This window comes from Vipera berus, assembly GCF_964194415.1.
Source record: "Vipera berus genome assembly, chromosome: 4".
Taxonomy (NCBI): Eukaryota; Metazoa; Chordata; class Lepidosauria; order Squamata; family Viperidae; genus Vipera; species Vipera berus.
This window is the reverse complement of record NC_138206.1, coordinates 69,570,974-69,578,635: the sequence shown is the minus strand read 5'-3', so window position 1 is coordinate 69,578,635 and position 7,662 is coordinate 69,570,974. Positions and strand designations below refer to the sequence as shown.

The window sequence follows — 7,662 nt, the reverse complement described above, 5'->3', positions numbered from 1 at the left end:
ATGACTAGAACTCAAGCCCTGTTCTGTGCCTAATAGGTCCAAAAAGTCTCTCCAGAACTTTGATGTGAACTGGACAACTCTGTCTGAAATTGGGGTGCCCCATGCAATCGATAGATATATTGGAGGAACATTTTTGCTAGGGTTTTGGCTGTTGGGATCTTTTGGCATGGGATGAAGTGGACCTGTTTTGAGAACAAGTCAGTCACGACCAAAACAACTGTATTTCCTGCACTGTCCGGCAGCTCCACAATGAAGTCCATAGAGATCTCTCTCCAAGGTGCTGAAGGGCTTGCTACCATCTGCAAAAGGCCAGGCATTTTTCCTTGCTGCAGCGCGCAGGTAGGGCAACTGGCCACATAACTTTCAATGTCCCTTTTCAGTGATGGCCACCAAAATTGTCTTTTCACCAGGTGTAGAGTTTTTACAAACCCCAAATGTCTGCTAGCTTTGAGTCATGGGAGACTTGCATAGTTCTCAGCCTCTGCATGGAGGAAACGTACAGTTTCTCCCCCCCCCCCCCTCATGCTAGTCCATCTTGCATGGAGCAGAGGTTTTTGTTCTATAAAACCCACTCATCCTTTTCTAGGGCTTGTTTGAATATTAGTGAGACAGCATTGTCCAGTGGTGTGGGGTTCTTCGCCTGTGATCTTGTGACCACTGGGGCTGCTAATTGCAGGGTTGGCAATAGCGGTTTGACCACATCTGCTTTGGTGTTGTTATATTGTGGCAACCTGGACAGATGATCAGCTAGGAAGTTCCCCCCCCCGGCAAATAATGGAGAGTAAAGTTGAAGTGGTGGAAGGGCTGAGCCCATCGTGCTTGTTTGGGGGACAATTTCCTAGGTGTCTTAAGGGCCTCAAAGTTCTTGTGATTAATCCATACTTGGAAAGGGATTTTGCTCCCTTCCAGGAAGTGTCTCCAGGTGAGGAGGGCCTAGCGTACCACATAAGCTTCCTTCACCCAGACTGCCAAATGCTGTTCAGTCTCTGACAATTTTTAGAGTTGTAGGCACAGGGTTGCAGTTGCCCCTGCTTATTCTTTTGGAGTAAAATTGCTCCCACAGCCACATCGCTCATGTCAGCTTGGATTACAAAAGCCCACTTTGGGTTGGAGTGTTTCAGAATTGGCTCTGCTGAGAAAAGTCTCTTTAATTTTTCGAATGCCACTTGGCATTTCATAGTCCATTTCAGGGCCTGGCTGGGTTTCGGCTTATTATCCCCTTTGTTTTTTTAAAAAGTTGGTGATAGGTAAGGCAATCTGGGCAAAAGAGGGAATGAATTGTCAGTAGAAATTCACAAAACCCAAAAAGCTTTGTAGTTGCTTTCTGGTGCAGGGGGGTCATCCATTCTAGGATGGCATGCATTTTCTCCAGGTCCATTTCCACCCCATCATGCGAGATCCGGTAGCCCAGATAGTCATTTTTTTTCTCTGTGGAATTCACATTTTGACAGTTTGGTGTACAGCTTAGCTGCCCAGAGTTTATTTAGGACTGCTCTAACTAGTTTCACATGCTCCACTTTCATTTTGGTGTAGCTTAAGATATCGCCCAAGTACACCAAAGCTCCTTTATACAGGTGCTGGTGGAGCACCTCATTGATCAGCTGCATGAACACTGCAAGGCAAATGGGAGCACTTTAAATTGGAAACAGCCAAGGAGGCAGTTAAAAGCAGTCTTCCACTCATCTCCTTCCTTAATCCTTACTCTATAATACACTTCTCGCAAGTCTAGTTTGGGAAAAACTTTCCCTTTCTATAGGTGGGCCAGCATGTCCTTCATAAGGGGCAGGGGGTACACATTTTCCCTGCACATGGCATTCAAACCCCTGTAATCCATGCAGAGATGAAGAGACTCATCCTTGTTCTCTCTGAGTAGCACGGGTGTGGCTACCCAGAGTCTGGCCGGTTGTATGAACCCGCGGACCAGACTTTTAATTGATGAACTGATGTAATTTACTTAATTCCTTGGGGGTCATCGAGTATAATTTTGGCTTTGGTAGTTTCGCCCCAGGAATGATCTTGATGGCACAGTCTATGGGCCTGTAGGGAAGCAGTTCATCTGAGCTCCTTTTGCTGAAAACCTCAGCTAGATCCCAGGGCCCTCTGGGTATAGCCTGCCTTGTTTCATTGCTTAAAGTGGCTTCTATTTCACAGAGCCTCTCTCTTCCTGATTGTCATCATTCATTCAGCAGGGGGTTCTTTCTTTTAGAAAATTTCAAACATCCCATTCTCCAGTTTACCAGTGGGTTCCATTTTTTCAGCCATGCTAACCTCAGGACAAGGGGCCATTCCATTCCAGCGGCCACAATGAAGGGTAGAGTCTCTGAGTGGTCCACTATGGTTATCCCCAGGACTTCAGTAGCTAATGTGGCCGGGATGCCCTCTGCAATGGATCCATTAAATTGACAGAATGAGATGGGGTTTTTTTTAGTCTCCTTAGCCAGATCCCTAGTCTCCCAACCAGGACTGGGCTGACCAGGCATCTAGTGCAGGGCTTTTCAACCAGTGGTATATTGGCACCTGGTAGGTGGTACGTGGCCCTGCCCAGCCCAGCTAAGTGTAGCAGGTGAGGGAACGAGCCAAAGTGGTGCAGCACAGGATGTGCTGTGAGAGAGTCCTCAGGAGTTGCAGGGCTGCTTGGGGTGAGGCAAAGGCCCCAGGATCCGCACTTCTGGCTCACCCAGAAGCGAAAGGAGGAGGAGGGGGCAGAGACAGGAGAGGCTATAAAAGGAGACAGTTTGGACAGGAGTTGGAGAAAAAAAAAGATGCATCCTTGGGAAGACTCATCTGGAGCTGCACCAAAGGGAAAAGGAAGAGGAGAGGAGGGGAGGGGAGGGAGAGAGGAGAGGAGATCAAACAGGCCAGCTGGGAGCTACAACTTCTGTGGCAGCCATCTGTGCCGGGCACGCACACAGGTGGCAGAGACAAACAGGGAAGAAACGCAGCTGGGGAGGGGTTGCCCTCCATGAGGAATGAAGAAAGGCATGATCGGCTGGAGGTGCAGCATAGAGGGAGGGAGGAAGGAGATGACAATGAGAAAGAGGGAGGGAGAGAGCAGGAGGGAGGGAGGGAGGGAAACAGAAAGGAAGTAAGTGTTGGAAGAAAAAGCTGGGAGCTTGCTTTCCAGCCCAGAGGCTATACCTTTGAGAGAAAAGGAAAAAATATGAAGTGCTGCTGTTTGAAATAGATGAGAGGAAGCCAGCTGCTCCGGCTGCTTGAGAGGAGATGTTTCTTGGAATTGCTTTCTGGCATCCCTGATTCATCTCCCAGTGGGGTCGGAGTTCCATCCCACAGCTGTGGGGTTGGACAGAACTTCACAACCTTGATGCTTCTCAGGGCGGTGTCTTTCTGGTGTTGGTTGGGTTTGGTTGACTTCTCTCCAGACTGCTTTTCGCCTTTCTTAGCTGGGGTCTTACTGTGGCACTCTGCTATCCAGTGACCTTCCTTGCCACATTTAAAGCAGGCCATTGAGTGTGGTGGCACGGTCGATGCTTTAGCAGCTTCGTTTTTTTCCAGTGGGGATTGTTTCCACGCGTTACCATAGCTTTATGGGTTGTGATTCTGGTTGATCTCCACCTCTTCAGCCAGGAGGCATGAGTCGTGTAACTGTACCGTGGCGCCTCTGGCCATGCATGCATTGTACAGGTTGTCATTCAGCCCATTAAGATTTCTTTGGGCCAGTCGAGGTAGCATGCCAGGCCTCGGAATTCTTCCGTGTACTCAGCTACCAGACGTCCCTGCCTCACAGTCTTTATGCAGCCTTGTGCCTTCTGATTGGCCAGGTGGTCTTCAAATCTCCAACTCAGGGCTGTCATGAAGTGGCTGAAGTTTCAGAACTTCAGTGTGTTGTAGTTGTGTAGGGTAACCATCCACCAAGCTGCGGCCCCTTTTAAGGCTAGGTGACGACCCAGACCCTGGCTTCCTTACTGGGGAGGGTTTTCCCATAAACCTGCATGAAGGTGAAAACCTGAGCCAGAAAGAAGCCCAGTTGTTGGGGATCCCCATCAAATTTCATGCCTAGGGGAATCAGCTTTGGTTCCTCTGGCAGGACTCTCCCTCTGGGGGAGGGGTTGTCAGGGGAAAAACTTGTTTAATGAAACAAGAGATAACACACAAGAAAATTCTCACTTTAGGAGAATTTAAATTTAACACACAAATTCAGTACTTACATTTCAACAACTTATTGCAATAAGGGCCAGATGCACAAGCAGTCATTAAGTGTGGCGGCTTAGTGGCCAAATAGCAACACCTTTATCTTTCAAGGCATATTTTATACCTTAGTACTATGCCCACCTCTGACCTTCTGGAACCACCTATTAGCCATCCCATTTCCTTTTTCTTGTTGAAACCATCATTATGTAACTTTCTGGAACAATTCCTTCCATAGTTCCCTTTTCTCAAAACTGACCACTGGGTTAGTTCCCTGTTCTTGCTTTGTTACCCTGGCTACCGAGTCAGTTTCCTGTTTTTCCCTTTCCCTGTTCCAACCACTACTTTTCTCACTATCATTTTTACACGTGACATTGCAGATGTTGTACCCATTAGAGTCAATATCTCTTTTCTCATATATTCTTGTCCTATGTTCCATTTTTGTTAAGAAACGTGTGCCGATCACAATTTCCTACTGAAGGCCAACAGCAAGCAAAAGCCAAGTACTTGTTAGCAAGTTCAAATCTAAACTATAATTGATTAGACCGCTCATAAAATAGTTATCAATATATTTTTCCTTTCATAGTGCATTCCTCCTTCTGGGAGCTGCTGGTTGCTGAGCAGCTGGGTGGCCGCTGCTGTCACTGTGGATCCAGTTGCACCCGCTGTGGCTTCGGTCATGACTGGCTCACTTCCAACGCATTCAACTTCTTCCAGTTGCTCCCTCTTTTTACTTCTGCGCTGCCTGGATTTTGCCTTTAGATCTTGGAAAGCTTCCACCATGTACTGCATAGCTTGCTTCAGGCTCTGGTCAGTTGACTCCCTCTCTGCTCTGGATTCTTCCTCCTCATCAGAGAGCAGTTCCATCTCCCGTTTCCAGCCCTTTTTTCAGCTGCCTCAGGTAAAGGTTACTTGCTGGGTTCTCCCTTCCCATTCTTTCTACCCAACCCCGACTGACCATCTAGGTTTCATGGAAGTCTCTCCTGTGGTCAATTCCTCTATCCATCCAGAATAGCTTTCTTCTGGATGGGTTTTTGCAGCGGACTCTTCCCCGCATTTGGTTGCACCTTGTTTGCTGCCATGGAGGGACATGGTATGCACGGTCCCCACGGTAAGGCAGTTGCCTCTCCAGGTTGATCTTTTTGCAGATCTTGCTTAATGTAAAGTCCTGCCTCAACTAGTCCTCCCAAGAAAGCAGAAATCTTGAAACAGGCATTGTTTCAAAAGGAACTTTTATTGAGAAACAGTGATAGCAGGAAAGTACAGCAAAATCTGACGTTTACATTAAAACATTTCATCCAATCCCCAGGTGTGATCCCCAGGTGTGAAGTTGTTATGGGAACCAAGGTGATAAGCGGAGTTCCCAGGCCCAGTCCTCTGGATTTCATTTCTTGACATCCTCCTCCCATCGAAGCAGAGTAGATATAAGACAGATGACCCATGGCACATTCCTTCCTCTGTTCACACCCCAATGCATCAAAGGGGTAAAGAAAATGGAAGAAAAACAGCACCTTCCCCCTCCCAACAGAATAGCATCCCCGAAAAATGAACAACATCCTCTCTCCTCCCGACAGAATGGCAGACCCAAAAGCAACCTAAGCAATATAGAGGCCAAGGGTCTGACAAGCTCTTTTGGTATATTATTAGGTATAATGCACGGGTCCCCAACCCCGGTCCATGGTGCAGTACCAGGCCACGGCATGCCAGCAACCGGTCCACACAAGCAAAGCCCCATCTGCGGCATGCAGGCATCACACAAAATAATGCATCCTCCGGTTCGCGGAAAAACCACTCTCCACAGAACTGGTCCCTGGTGCCCAAAAGGTTGGGAACCTCTGCTATAACGCCTTTCTTAGAAAAGACACATTCTTTGAGGGACATACTGTTCTCCTAATATGAGGAAATGTGAAACTGCTAAGGTATTTAGAAAAACTATGCAACTTGTTCCTAAAACTGCCTAGTTATTGAAAAATGGCCAAAGAGAAGGAGCCTGGGAACACCAACATTATGGTACGCCAGTTAAGTAAACATATGAAAAGAATTATCAAGGACAAACCCAGGCATGTACAACAAAGGTGACATTTTTTTCCTGGTTGGATGTCCACACTTCACTTTTAGATGACATACCAGGGATATGCCGAGCTTGATCAAAATCTCAATTTCATTTTATTTACCTGAAACTAAAATTCAATATATTTCAAATTCCAGTGTACAGCGTTGATATATTTAATAAACTTCTCCCTCAACATTACAATTTTGGGAGGTCGTTGAATACCCCATTCGAAAAACACCAAATGCTGAGTGCAGCTTTGAGTGTAGCTAGTTTAAGTCTGTTTTATTCATGGCCTGGGGATGAGACAAATTACACCTCATGATGATGCAGGAAAGAAACGTTTTCAGATTATGTCTGTGCCACATTTAGTCAAAGCAGAGACTTAAGTCTTTCTCATTTTGGCTCTAATCCTTCAAAGCATGAACACAGAGGGAAGAAAAAACATACCCTGCTTTGCAAGTCGTGCTGAAATTATTATATCCGTATCTCTTGATCAGGCATACCCCTATTTTTCATATAAATGGCTAGGCGGCTCTAAAATCTTATTAGTCTACATCCCTCGTCTCTGCCCGTATTATACTTGCTGCTTCGTCACGAAAGCAGCCATCAATAATAGTGCAAGTCCCTTACGCCTGAGAATTCACCAACACTTCGCCATCAACAGCAGCTACAACTTCCCAGGGATGACTTTCTGCTCCTATCCTTTCCAAACCCGTTCACTTGCAGCCGCAGCCGCCAAACCCCGCCTCTCCCCGACGGCTCCTTTCGGCGTTTGCGAGGTGCAGAGCCAACCAAGCCCGCGCATGCAGTGCGTTGGGCGGGCCTAAATCCACGTACAAGGACGGGATGGAGACGCGGGGGCGCTGCTAATGCCCGCCCATCTTCGGCCCACCATGCTGCAGGGGGAATGTATATTCCTATTGGCTCTCTTTAGACAAAGGCGTGGCCTCTCCTTCCCTGCGCTTGTTTCCAATTGGCGAGGGCTCGTGTCAGTGACCAAAAAAACAACAACAACCAAACAAGTCACCCAACTCAGCAACCCTTCCCTCAAAGCGTTGCAAGCGGCAGCGGTCTGAGCGAGGGCTGGACGCGGGAGCGGTGAGTCGGGCAAGGCGAGAGCGGGCGGGAGGCGCTGGTGGGATTGTAGCGGGCGGACCTAGCGAAATCAGCAGCGGCGGCGGCGGCGGCAGGAGGAGGAGCAGTGGAGGCGGACGCGGCTGAAGCGCATCGCGGATCGGTGCGAGGCCCAGGGAGTCGCTGGAATGTGGGTCTGGGGGCGTTGACTTGCTCCCGTCTGTCGGCCACGCTCCTGTCATTGCACTCTCCCTCCAGCCCTCGCCTCTTTGATGTCATCCTTTCCCCTTCCTCCTCCCACTTCCCGTAACCGCCCCCCTTTTAAGTCACACCCACGCCCACCACCCCTCGTATCAAGGCTGTGGTTCTTGAAGATGCCGCCTACTTCT

General features: G+C 48.3%; 1 protein-coding gene across 14 annotated transcripts in view; it reads left to right on the top strand.

Annotated features, from left to right (window-relative positions):
- The first annotated feature begins 7,199 nt into the window (after window positions 1–7,199).
- CDKL5 (cyclin dependent kinase like 5) overlaps window positions 7,200–7,662 on the top strand; it is a 97,837-nt gene continuing 97,374 nt past the window's right edge. For all 14 annotated transcript variants that reach the window (XM_081327018.1, XM_081327013.1, XM_081327016.1 and 11 more), the window contains exon 1: window positions 7,200–7,297. The gene's annotated coding sequence lies outside the window, so the exon portion shown is untranslated. The remainder of the gene's footprint in view (window positions 7,298–7,662) is intronic.